Below are 13,975 nucleotides of genomic sequence, written 5' to 3'. Positions count from 1 at the left end.
AGTGAAGGGACCTAAATAGTGAGCGACTAATGGGGGAATGGGCTGCAGGTGAGAAGGCACGAGGACCAGGTGAAGGGAATCAGAGATGATCTGGTGTGGAGGACCTGATCTGGAATGACAGGAGAGTCAATTGAACAAACAGGCAGGAAGAAAAGTAATAAGACAGAGAATTTGTGACGATAAACATCATCACCACATTCAATGCAAAAGGCTTTTGAAAATTGACTCAAAATCAAACAGTAAAAAACTAAGGAAAATCCAATTGCAAATTAAACTTTAACAATGAAAAACTTTAGACGGTCAAAGTTCCATATACGTGCAGCCCAGTAGCTAAAAGCACTGTCACAAAAGTCACACCAGTGCCAAACTCTGGGAATGTGGCAGAAAATGATCCAATGATCCAAGTTTTAAAAAAGCAGTAACTTGGTCCATCCACTGTTGAATTTCTTCAGTGCATTTAATGAGGCCATCTGCGGCAATTTTGATTGTTTTATACAGATGTGTAAACGTGTGTGTCATCGGCAAAATTATGATCTGAAAAAAGGACTTGTTCCAAGTATCCGCAGAGCCACAGTGAGAATGTCTTTTTAATCTCCTAAATGCTTCTCATATTTTTCGGACAAGATCTTTGCAAAAATCAGGAAACAACTAGCTGTTGCAATAACAAGTACCTGGTGTGAGATGAGACAAGACTTGGACCCGGGTCTACTTGTGTAATTATTGTGGAACCACAAGACCCAGGACAGCGTCAGGAAGTACTGAAAGATGTGGTAATCCCAGACGCACCCAACGGTTAAGGCACATGTTTTCAAATTCAGAGCCAACCAAATTTGAGATGATTTCCTGTGTTTTCATGCACTTTTGATGGAGAAAAGGATAGTATAATTAAACAACAGTGTCTAAAAAATACACTTTCTCAACGGGATACCTTGTTAATTAATAAGATCTTGTATTAAGAAGAAAAACATTTACGTTTATTTGCGATTGATCTAGATTAATTAGTTAGTTTTCTTTTAATCTATTGACAGCCGCAGTATTTTTGCATTATTACGATAAATTGTAATACACACATTAACATCTCCATATTAAGAATATTAATGAAATCATGCTATCTCTGTTTTTTGGGTTTATTTCTATTTGCGCTTTCTTTCAGATGAATGTGGTCTGTAACTGTGCGTTTTTGCCGATAACAATGTTCCCATTCCTCAGCTTGATGTATGGTTAGCACAGAATGACTGTGGCGGCGCGTGGTTGGGACGCTGTAGGGTAAATGGGAGGGGAATAGTTCAGGGAACAGTGCCGGAAAGAGGCATAATCAGCCTAAGCTGAAAGCAACTCCTTTGAGTGTGTTTGGCGGTGTTTGAACCCATCAGCAGGGTCGGGAGAGGTCAGGGACAGTCTCCCAGCATCAGCCCGAATCACTGAGTAAAAGCTCGGAACACAACACAATCTGTGCCTCTTGGCCTCCTCGTGCAGAAAGTTTGTTACAAACATGAATTTAAATAATAACATGAGAAAGAAATCAGACTACGGTAATCCTGTAATATACTTTTGTGACGTATGACACGTACAATTCTTATTGACAATGAATTTTCCTTTGGAATAAAGTGTGAAAAATGATCTGAATATCACACGTAACATTAGTACTTTTCCAAGTGTCCCTGAATATGACATCTGATTCAGGGACACTTGGTTTCCCGGAAGAAGACATGACCTTTCTGGTGTTGCGAGATCCGATCTGACCAACAGTCACCTCAGTTGAAAAGCAAAGCGTGCTAGTCAGCGGATGGTCAGCCGATGTTAGGTAACGCTGTACTCGCCGCCTATTCCCCCGGTGCATGGGGTTCTTGGCCACCGTTCAATGGAAACAGATGGTTTTATTCACCACAAATGAATCATGTTAGAAATACACATGCACTCACTTACACACATACTGTGTACATGCAACCACACACACGGTAACTCTGTCTGGCACATCAAATTAAACTGCATAGTCTCCTTTGGCTCTATTCCCTCCAGAATCAAATAAATTCATAAAACATATAAAGCGACATTATAAAAGAACCGCAGCAAAGGCAGCTGTTGAAATGTCCGTCTCTGCTTCGTTATTACGACCACACAGGCCACAGGTTTCTCCTGTTCCCACGAAGGAGAGTCTCCTGTCTTGGTTTACTTTGGTCGTGGTTTTAATTTGCTGTTTGTCTATCCGCTCATAAGCAGGCAGGAAGAAATGTGTTTTTCATTCAAGGCTGGGCCCACATTTTGCATCACAACCAATTTTTAATTCATGGATAAAATAAAAAAAATTGTGGAACACCTAAAAGCTGAGATATTTATCCTGGACTTCCCAACGGAGATGGAATTTCAGACTGAAATGAACACACACCAAAATGGGCACCACTTTAATGCTCATCACCTTCAACCAGTGCGAGTATACTGTATTGCATTTACTTTTTAGAATTGACTGAACTACCCAATTTATACTGTATATACAGTATATATGCAGTTTATGTTTTCATGCACATTAATCAGATCAGATCAGATTTTTTTAGGTTTACACTTGGAGTTCAGAACAAAAAAAGAAAATCTCATTCCAGTCGGTCTTAAATTACCTTCAGTCTTCCCCTGTCTGAAGGCTCGGGTCCAGCACAATTCAACGGACTAAAACAAGGCAAAATAATACCACACAGTTTGAGTTGTGGAACACCAACTCGTTAACCAACAGTCTACTATAACTGACTTGATTCAAGCGCACTTTACTTTTATTCTTTTTTATTTTATATTCCTCTAGTTTAGGTATATTCTTCTATATTATACTGTATATTTATATTCTAAATTGAGCATGCCATATTTTTCTGCACTGTGTTATTTGTCTTGTCTGACTGTCCACCAACTGCCATGTCTAACTTACTTTGACCATCAATGTTCCTGATTCTTGATTCCTGATGCTGTTGTTGTTGCATCTGGGTGAAGAAGCTCCACTCTTTCTTATTGGAGACAAGGAGGAGGTTGAGAAGCATTAACGCTTGGTTATCAGTTGAAAGCACAGACCCACACAAGTACGTCAGCGGATGACTACACGCTGGTTTTGGTGCAAGTTTAGATCATCAAACAAGGCCCCGATCCAACAATCTCTCAGCTCAAGGACGTGATGAATCCATCTCCCCCACTGCATGACCTCCACAACGAAACTCTCAAAGTATTCCCCCCACCAGCATATCCAGCGGTCCCCTTTAACACACTGCAGTTTTAATCTTTGTCTCTGATAAGCTTCAAGTATTATGTTTTTCTCCTTTTTAAAACTGGTCTTTGTAGACTCTAACTAACAACACATCCTTTCTTTCAGTCATTTTAAATGTTGGTGTAAGCAAGTCTTGTACACTTCAGATATAGCACAAGGTTATGAGATACTATACTGCACTCACTTTCCCAATTTCTGGCATTTATTGATATTTTCCCAGTAAAACACCTGCACATCAAAGACATATTTGTGATTTTACTTACCAAGAAACAATAAAAGAGTTAGAAACTGTGACTAATTCTACTTCTTGGCAATGCATTTTGTCCTTCATTGCATCACCATGTGCACATTGGACAACATTTCCCAGTCTCTGTTCATACGGGTTGCATCAATGGTAAATCTCCCTTGCCTGATAAACACAATTATCATGATGTTATGTCACAGAGATAACTTGTTTTTACAAGTTTACTCAGAGGGCGAATATATCTCGTTGACCTATGTCTATCTTCCTGACTTATTCATAACTAATGGTTTTTTGCTGTCATTAGCTGCACAAGCACCCTACGCTGTTTGTCCATAAAAACTGACAAAAACATGTATGAAGCCAAGTTGGCCAAAGTTTCCATGTTTTCGAGGTAGATGTAGATGTGTGCCTGTGCTCTGTTGCAAGGAAGCTCGTGTTTTGGAAACACGAGCTCTACATACCTCTCTTATCGTAGTAGACACCTGATTGTTCGGGCCAAATGATACAGAAGCGATCCATCAGTGTCAGAAGTGATCATGTGGAGGGAAAACCTCTTTTGTATGACGTGCGCATTGCTTAACTCAAATTATTAGGTGTTTGAAATGTTGAGCGGAGACAAAAGTTAATACATGGCCAAATACTTGGCTTGCTTTTTTGTGTGTTTCTTTCCAACATCATTTTGGACAATTTGGTGTTTTACAACTGAAAGCCGCTGATTTAGTAGAGAACCAACTGACCTCATCGGGTCTCATTCTGACATTTCTGCAGGAGTTGAGGTCAAGGTCATCTATTACACACTCAATACTCACACTAACACAGACCTGGATTCTTTGCTCCACAGGGATCTGTTATGAAAAAAAAAGAGTTCATCACTTGTTATAAAAACTGATGTGGTGCAGCACAATGGAAAGTAGTTTTTTTTAGTTCTTTTCTTACCTCCTTCAAACTGCTGTTCAACATCTGACATTCAGTTTGAGAACCAGAACTCTTTTAGAAAACATTATGAACATTATTACAACCTGTCTTTGCAGAAGGTTTTCTATGTTGAATGAAGGTGAAACACATGGGAATCACGTGTAAACAAATTCTTTAACTCTCAGACTAATCAAATCAATAAGTAACCAATGTTGTTTGCAGTGCATCAAGCACTATGAGTCATATAATCCCGTCTCCTTCTGCAGAGTTGGGTCTCTGAGCACGCAGGGGGTAGTGAATAAATCACAATGAGCTCTCATGGAGAAATCGACCTTCTGCTTGTGCATTTAGAAGTGCACGAAAAGGAACAAGGATGATTCACTATCTCTGTTGGCTCCACCCTGGAGGACGGTAAGGTGGTGGATAGTTTAGCACATGAAAGATGAGGATGTTCAACAGTAAGAGAGTTTCTGCAGTTACAGCATCTTCATCTGTGGAATGAAAAATGAAAACGTTTTCACGGCTGTTTTGCCCCCTTTGAATTTTGTCCTACCTGTACTGTACCTGCACAGGTTTCTATGATTTATACTTTGAGGCTATAAAAGGTGGAGTTCATTTTGCAGCTGAAAACACAAGCGCTCGCATCAAAGTCCAGCGTTGGCATGACTCAGACCACAGCACATGTCGCCCTGCAGCCATGTGCTGAAGCTGGCGCTACGCTGCAGATGGCGGCGGGATGACGCAGCCTATAAGAGGAGCAAGAGCAACAACTGATAGTTGGATTCTGGGGACAAGTTACAGAAGCACTCAGAGTCTTTGTGTTATCACAGGTGAGCTGCTATTACACAACGGGCTGGCATAGTGAACAGGAATCTTGCAATTTGAAACTAGAAATACGCTAAATCAGTTCATTCCTGCTCTTAAGGTGATCCAAGCAAAAGAATTTCTAAATAATGATGATAGTAGCAATAATAATAATAATCAATAAGACACTGGATTAGCAGGGCCCCGCTTTGTGTGTGTTCAGTGGTCGGTGTAATAGAGGCGGTGTCTGGAAAGCCTTCCGACGCGGCCGTGACCTCCTTGGACAGCAGAGGGATAACGAGCTGTGGGAGAGGACCGACCTTTCTCTTTTTTTCCACACACAGGGCCGGTCCTGTGGATCAGACCTGTGGATCAGCAGCATCACAGGGCCGTAAGGGAAAAGAGTCTCTGACCACTTTTCTACGCAAATAGTTTTGTGAGATTCCCCCCACTAACTATAGAGGTGAGAAATGATTATTTCTCCATCAGAATCATAATGGTTTCCTCCTTTCCGGGACTGGTTCAACACTACAGGACTTTCAAAAATCCATTACCAAATGTAACATACTGTGTGATCGTGTTCCATTTCCAGCATGTATTGTCACAGTGTGAATCGGAGCCCTATTCCCGGCACCGATCTACCACTTTAGCTAAACAGGACCACATGCAGACAGATGTCAGATATGAGACAGTGAAATAGTGTGCGTGGTTGGAACTTTTTGTCTCCCGGGCGGCTTTGGATTTACACCCTGACAGCGCAAAGTGGGGTCGCTGAATGGGGAAAATGTGTAAATCGCCTCTGTGAAACTGCGAATTAAACAGCTCTGTAAAAGATAATGTGAAAACCATCGCAGTGAATCAGGCTGCGCAGTCAGGCTGCACCGAACCCGACATTCCTGCACGCTGTAAGTCGCACGGAGGTGGTGGTAGAACAAAGGATGGGATTAGGCATCGTTCCATTAACCCTCCAGAGAAATACTTGATGTCTTAACTGACTTTGGAGGTGAGGTCGTTCCAGAGGGGACCCTTGTCAGGGGGCCTGATTGGGCCAGTTTTCCTCTGTAGTTGCGTCACGCGGAGCCAAAGCGAAGGTCCTGCTCACTGTCCACTCAGCCAAGGTAATGGACTTTGATTGATTGGACACCGATAACCTCCGCGGAACTCCGAGCTAATCAGATCGAAGGGATGAATACCGGCGACGGATTTTCTAATTAGAGCTGCGCACTAAATCTTGTTCCCTGTATGTGAGGTCTTGCTCCCACACAATGTTAGTCATGTGAGTGTGTGTGTGTGTGCGGCTTTGAAGGGAACAGAGAAAGAACAATATGGGTTGTAGACACCTGTAGTGTATATACATATACATATATATAAAGTATCATTGCACAGCGTTTCAACAGAGAAGGCCATCTGAATTGCTGTACTGGTTAAATAAGTATGTCAGACTCGATCAAAGACACAAGAAATAGAAAAATAAATCATAAGAGAAGACAAGGTGAGACTTGGAACCACAAAGTCTGTAGAAGGCTAAAGATTTGGAGCAATAAGAAACAAAAGAGGGTGGGGCTTTGACCCTGAGGTAAGGGGCATCCTTCACGCTTTTGTTTCATCTGCCCTGCGAAGCTTTCGACTCGCATGGAACTCTTCTTCTTATTTTCTTCCCAGTGGCTCAAAGGCAGGATTCACTTCACGCTTTTAGTTTTCCCCCATACAGCCCTGCACGGTCAGGCCCTGGTGTTTAGATGGAAGCGTATCAGCAGTAGATCACTTCTGCCTCATCCTGTTCTTTTAGGTCTTTGTTGTCATCTTTAAAAAGTGCCTGAAGATTTGTATAAACCATATTTTGTGTGCACAAAATATCTTTTTTGATGTTTGTGTTAACCGTGTGGTACGATTTGGAATATCACAGTTGGCAATAGCTATTATAAAACCTTTTATTTAATCTCTTAACGTAGCGGCACGAGTTGAGGGCGCATACATTAAATTCAACATGGGTTCCCTGGCTTGTTTATAAAGAAACACTACCTCTGTTTATGAGCAGTTATAAGTATTACTGGAACATGTCTTTAGCCATGTTTGGTGGAAACTATGTTTTTTTACAATTTCCGTGGACTCTCTTTGCTAACAGAATACACATGCTGACAATATGAGACAAAACAGCAGTGTTCCCATGGTCACTGACCTTAATAAAAAACCTGTTCCATAATTTCCTTTACGAGGAGGAGTGGGCTCTTGTCCCTGCACGCAGACTTACAGGTCAAACCTCACAGGCACCGAGGGCCCATCTTACATTTGTGAGATGCAATATAAACAAATGAAGAACAAATTGGACTTCAGGCAACAAATAAATTCTGCAGTCCGTAACAAGGTTGGCTTTATTCTACAAAACAGGCAGTTTGGAAATGGGTAGGAAGTTGTGATTTTTACCACTGTAAAGGTTCCAGTAAACAGGAGCAGATGGGGACAAACTTCATGAGGTTTAGCCCTCTAATTGCTGCATGTAAATGTTTGGTTTTATTATTCGGCGGTCTTTAGTGTGTCCTGTAAATTTGCTGTTTGTGAAGGTAGTCAGACCCGGAAAAATGCAAGTACCAAGGAAGTTGTGTCATTAGCAAACAAGGATCTGCGCAAGCAGGGATGAATTAAAAGTCATTGATCACAGTAATGGAAACCAGCCGATCATGAGCAACAACAGAGGAGGGAGTGTCGGGGAGGAGGTGACTATCGCTTACTGAATGAACAGTGGGTACAGTGGATTCCTCTCCCACTATACCACTGTCTTTTTAAACCTCCTCCTCTGTATTGAAGAAGGAAACCAAAGTCATTTTAAAATATCACTTAATGTAGAGGAGAAATGAAAACACACGCGACAAGTGGGGCCAAACCTTTGTGTATTGGTGAAGGTTTCATTCTGACAGCGGGCAGCTTCGGTTCCCCTGTGTTTGAACAAAACGCAGGAAAGGTGCCCTCTTGGATGCCTCTGTGGTAGCTACACAGTGATGAAGGGCCCCGCAGGGTGTCCTTCCACGGCATGGCCTGTCGATCAGTGGCCTCCAGGCCTTGTCACACCACGAACCGGACTGATCTTCAAGGTGTGTGGAAAAAAAGACCAGCGTAAAAACAAATATAAAGTTGATAAAAATGAGACAGTCCCATCTAGAGGTAATGGGAGACAATGACACCCAAAGTCAGGATGTTGGAAATGGAAGCAGTGCTTTGAGTTGGTTTGTATCTCAGGATATTCTGTGTTGACTGCGATGTCCAACACCGTTCTCACACCGGCAGGCTCAGTTCACCTGGTTCTGTCACAGAACCGTTACTCCCCGGTGGGTCTGTTGTGTTTGGGAAGTAAATCTAAGCAAAGACCCAGGCTCAGCTGCTTCCAAAGTCACCACAAACGTCCTCTTACATGGAAGCTCTCCAGTTTGCTTATTACTCATTTCAGCTCCCTTGTTTGGGGTCAATGCAATTAATACCATAATGATACCGTATAGGCTGCCCTAAATGCTACTTTCTGTACACTGGTACCCTACGTCATGCTATACTCTGACTGTACCTATGCCAACCTAAGCCTGCATGTGTCTGACATGGCAGTGTGTCCCGGACCAACCATCAATAAACGTAAGACTCCCAAATTCACAGCGTATTGTGATCACTTTGATTTGAACATGAAGCGTATCATTTAAATCAGACCTGAATCCAGCTATCAAACACCGCAAAAGGCTTTTCTTCTCATTCTTTTTTCAAAGCATTTCAACGTCTGTCCGTCACATGTTGAGCCTGAAATGGATGGCGCAACATCGTTGTCACACCATAATCATCCGGCGTACACTTCCCCTGGCAGGCTAACAGAGTCCTGGGTGTGGCGTGATCGGCTCATGCTGCTCTGATTAAACCCTGTCAATGCGTGTCATTCTGAGAGCAGCTGATGGAGACCGTGTTTGACATTTTCGCTCTGCTTTGTCTCTTCTTTCACAGTTCAAACGTTGCTTCCTTAGATCTGTTGCTTCCTGGGGATTCTATGTTCTATGATCGGTAAAAATGTGTCATTTTAAATAAAACATATACGTATAAGATTAGCACATTGCATTCAGTAACTTCTCATCTCATCTCAATAAGATAGAGCTTGCCAGCCTGAAGGCCAACAGTTTACAGACTGCTATTACAAGACATTTAACCCCAATTTTGGTCTATTGAACATGTGTTTGTCTTGTATCCTCAGATGTATAAAAAGTAATCACCCAATGTCATAATACACTTTTAAACGTTTTAACCTGCACATGTTTTAGTTGCAAAACTAACAGTTGGGATAAAAAAGGTGGAGAAATATTGTGAAAGGCGGTGTAATCATCATGCTTTTCTTCACTCAACACTGACATTGGGAAAAGTGGGATTCTTTGAGGAACAGGATTTGGTTATTAAACTGCTGTTAGAGAAAGAATCCAACCCTCCAGACTGCAGCCCATGAGACATGATGGTTGAATGAAACAAATGGCGTCCCATCACAGCATCCTCAAACCCGCCATGAGTTCAAACGTGTTCGGGGGAGAAGAGCCTGTCGGCAAAGGCAACAATGGGGAGAGTTTGCGTGTGTTTCGGCTTAGCGTCTCCCGTTGTTGACATGGAGAACCAGAGGCACACTGAGTCCAGCTGCTCTGGAGTATTTGGGCCTCACGGTCGTCAACACGTCTCCATTGTAGCTCTCCCCCTGCAGCTGCAGTCTCGCACCGCGGCGCCCCGCCGAACGCACAGCGGGGGCGCTTTGTTGTGGCGGAGATGTGCGTGTACGGGTTTACCGTGTGGAGTTCAACACCTGCTGCCTTGCAAGCACATTTGGGCTTTTTCCTTTTCATTAGATTTGGTCTAAAGTAAACGGTGTGGGAAAAATAATGGCAGATGAACTAAAACCCTGATCGTTTTTTAAGATTCTAAAACTTTATATTTTCATTAAGGAACATTAAATGAAGTGAAAGGATGCAGAAGAGGAAACAAGCAATTGCCATTCCAACGCACATGTGTTTCTACTTTTTGAAAAAGGATGGTGCAACGTTCACTTCACCAGCTGATTGAACATGTTGTTAGGTTTGTAAATAGTTTAAATCCAGACATCTTGGGGAAATACAGCCTCTTCCTTACCATGGTTGAACAAATTGGACCCATTCATTACTGTCCGATTTATTTAGATACAAGCCCTGGGAGTGTTAACGATTTTTAGAGGTAGGGTGTAAAGAAAACCATAAAAATGCTGGGAGAGTATTACTTTATTTTTTGTACAGTAAAAAATGTAATTTATGAAGTTAATTTGCTCCACAAATGGATGCATGGGGAGCGGGACGTTACAAAAACACATCTGTGAGAGAGCCGACATGTTTTCTCTGCCTGTTAAACTCTGGCAGCAGCCTGAACGGCGTCCTTGTCTTCTTCCATCCAGCCGGCATTTGATCCGCCGCCGATGGACTCGAGACCTCTGACCGTGCTGTCGTTCCAGGGCCCACGGCAACCTGAGCCGCTGGGGTTAAAGTTCTGAGCTGGCGCAAGAGGGCATGAAAGCTGGTCTAATCGTGACGGAGCGTTCATTAATCATGTCCTTACACAAGCTATGGCTATGGCTCTCTGATCCTCCACCAGGTCCATAGTGGGCTCCAGATGTGAGGGCCCACGGTGGGATCATTTGCACACACACACACATTGTCTGGCACGTAACGGCCACATGCATTCACACGCACACACAAACAGGGGATTGTGTAAAATCGTGTGCAGGATTTTGCATTCAAAGAGCCGAGTGTGTTTGTTTTGACCTGACGTAGCTCCAACGTGCCGGCATTGTACCTCTGAGATGGAGACAGCAGCTTCCACCCAGGCGGTCCTTCAATGCTATTTGTTCCACAGCCAACTAGTCAGTGTGTGGGTGTGCGTGTACTGAAGTGACCTGATTCTGACTGCTGGATCGTTTCAGCCAGCAGGTGCTTTACCCCAAATATCCACAAGAGGGAGACCTGGAGGCAGTTTCACTAGAAATCGTTTCACTCTTTTTTTCATTACAAACTTATTTCATTGAGGCAAGAAAGTCATGTGTCAAATCTGAAATGCTCTAAAGCACTTAAATTACTGTAAATAATAAAGTTTAATTTATTATTATGTCATATTAAACTTAAACTTTTGCTGGTAAAATATGATGTTTAATGATGGATAGCCTTCTTCAGTTGACTTATTTAAGTGCCAATGTAACATATATGTTTCACTGCAGTTATGATGCAATAGGTAGGATTACATTTACGGCACACCGGAAGGCCGGAAATAAACAAAGTTGCGTTAACTATGTTAATAAAATGTTATTGCATTCATATCTGCCACATTAATTGCATAAATTAAATTTGACAGCCCTACTAAAAAGATAAAATATTCATGCTATTGTATGCTGAAAAATCTTCTATAATATATTGACCTTTACCTTTAAAGTAATATAGCATGAAGAATAAAGTTATAAAGTTAGTTCAGGATGTCAAAAAGAAGACATTACAATTGTAGAAAAGCATATTAAAAAATAAAAATTTAAAGTTTTGAAGAATATGATGAAAAGAATAATAGCAAGTTAAAAGAATTCAAAGCATTCACAGACTAATTTATTTGCATTTTGAGGAATGGAAACAGAAGCAACAGAACTATTTGCTGGATTAGCATTAGCTCCTAGCTGGGTTAGCTTAGCTTCAATCTCGCATTCGGTCTCAAAGGTCGGCCTGGGTGGTCGTCCATGGCCGCTATGATGCTCACTCATTTTATCAATCCCTACCTTATGAATTTTACTCTGTTATATGTTGTAAGCACTCCATTAATAATTAAGAGGGTTGAATCCGCCAGTGCATGAATAATCATAAGTATATATATATATATATCGTTTCCATTATTATATTCACATCTAGTGAGTCAGTGTGTCTCTTTGTCTCCATGGTATTTTTTGAGTTCCTAAAGAAGTGAAAGTTTATAAAAATGGTCGTTGTTGTACTGGGGAAGTTGGTTTCACCATGTAGGTGGCCCATCTCGGGCATCCAGTGGAGGACGCGGCGCCTCCAGCAGCACGAGGCTCTGCTGTCTCCTCAGATGAAAGCAGGAGCACAGCGAGAAGGCAAATGAAGCAGGGCGAGACTGAGGGAGTGACGCAGTTCAGTGTGCGCAGGATGTCGAAACCCCAAAAGCCTGGAGATCATTAGCTCCAAAACCCTTGGCCAGATGTAATGGTTAACACTGATGCTAATGTCCCGCACTTTATAAACCACCACCACATATTTTCCTGGACCAGCCACCTGTGTAGGCCTCACACAAAGGGATACAACTGTTCTCCCACCATCGTTGCTTTGTATCCTGGCCGGAGAAGGTGCTGCATGTGGATCAATGCGGCCGGAGAGGTGCAGGACAGGTGTCCAGGGACTGAGTCAGAGTCAGGCTGTATGAACCGGACAGAGTGAGCTCTCGCTTCCTTTTGTGTCCGTGCACGGGACAGAACAAAGTGTGCCGTGCTCTCTGTGTCCTGCAAGTGTTTTTTATACCTCTCATTATGCAGCTCCTGTTTCCTCTGAAACCCATTGGGTCTGGTCGAACAAGGGAACCAGAACCAATGAACGAGTGAGGGGAGAGGATTAGAGAATAATGGGCACGTTCACTAAATAGAAAAGTTGGAACTGCCTTTAGGCGAAGGGAGTTATATCTTCATCAATAATGAATCAATGATTTATCATTAGCCCATCTTTTAATTTGGCCTGCCAGGCTTTGTAAAAGACAAAAGGCAAAAACCAATAAAAATTGGTTTGAAGTGCCACAAATTCTGAAGTGAACTCTCCTGAAAATATCTGTCATTTGTCTAAATCCCTATCATCAAGTCTGCAAATTAAATGTAAAACAGCATTTGCTTAATAATGGATTGTGGGGAAGATGCTCTGCGGTACATTCCCAGAGGGTCAGAGGTCAAACGGCCCATTGCAGAGCAAATCCCGGCAAATCAGAATGTCGTAGTTATTGCTCACAACTGATAAATAAAGCATTGGTAAATTGGGTATTCATAATGAGGCCATTGGTTCCATTGCATAAACGATTTAATGCGTGACGTATCACTGCAGCAGGGCTTGACAATCGTTGTGTGTCTTACTCTCTTTGCTAAAGGCAAGTTTTACTCCCACATCCTCCTCTCTGCTGCTTTGTAGCATCTTTACTTTGAGGTCAGATGAGGGGAAAGAAGCAAGAGACGCATGTCTGTGTCAAAGGCTTTACAGCATCATGCCAGGAAGTTTATTTCATATTTGCACTAAACAGGATGTGAAGTTGTCTGTGCTGTCGTGTAATAAGGATTAATTACCAAGCTCTGCAGAAGCAGCTTGGGGAAATATTTGCTCAAATTCAATGGAATTAGTCAGTATTGAGAAGTTGAATATAATCCAGTACATCAGCATTAGGAAATATATATATATAAAATATCTCTTTGTACACTGAATAAAAGAACTTGGGCATATGAAACTATTTTTAAACCTTGTTGTGGAGCTTCTAGTGTAATGTGGACTACGTGTCCATGGACCTCGCTGCATGCACAGAAGTGATGGTCCAGTAGAAGACAGGAGCAGCGAAGGAGTCATACTCTTTCTATCTTTCTAAAGGAAACATCGGGAAGGGATGAGTGTAATGAAGTGTGAGAATGTGTTTGATTGCCTCATGTTTGAACATCATATATTTATATTCAAAACAATTGAAGGGGCCCCCTGTGGGGGGGGGGGGGGGGGGGGAACAGA

The sequence above is a fragment of the Pungitius pungitius genome, chromosome 4 (genome assembly GCF_949316345.1).
Source record: "Pungitius pungitius chromosome 4, fPunPun2.1, whole genome shotgun sequence".
Taxonomy (NCBI): Eukaryota; Metazoa; Chordata; class Actinopteri; order Perciformes; family Gasterosteidae; genus Pungitius; species Pungitius pungitius.
This window is presented reverse-complemented; position numbering follows the sequence as displayed.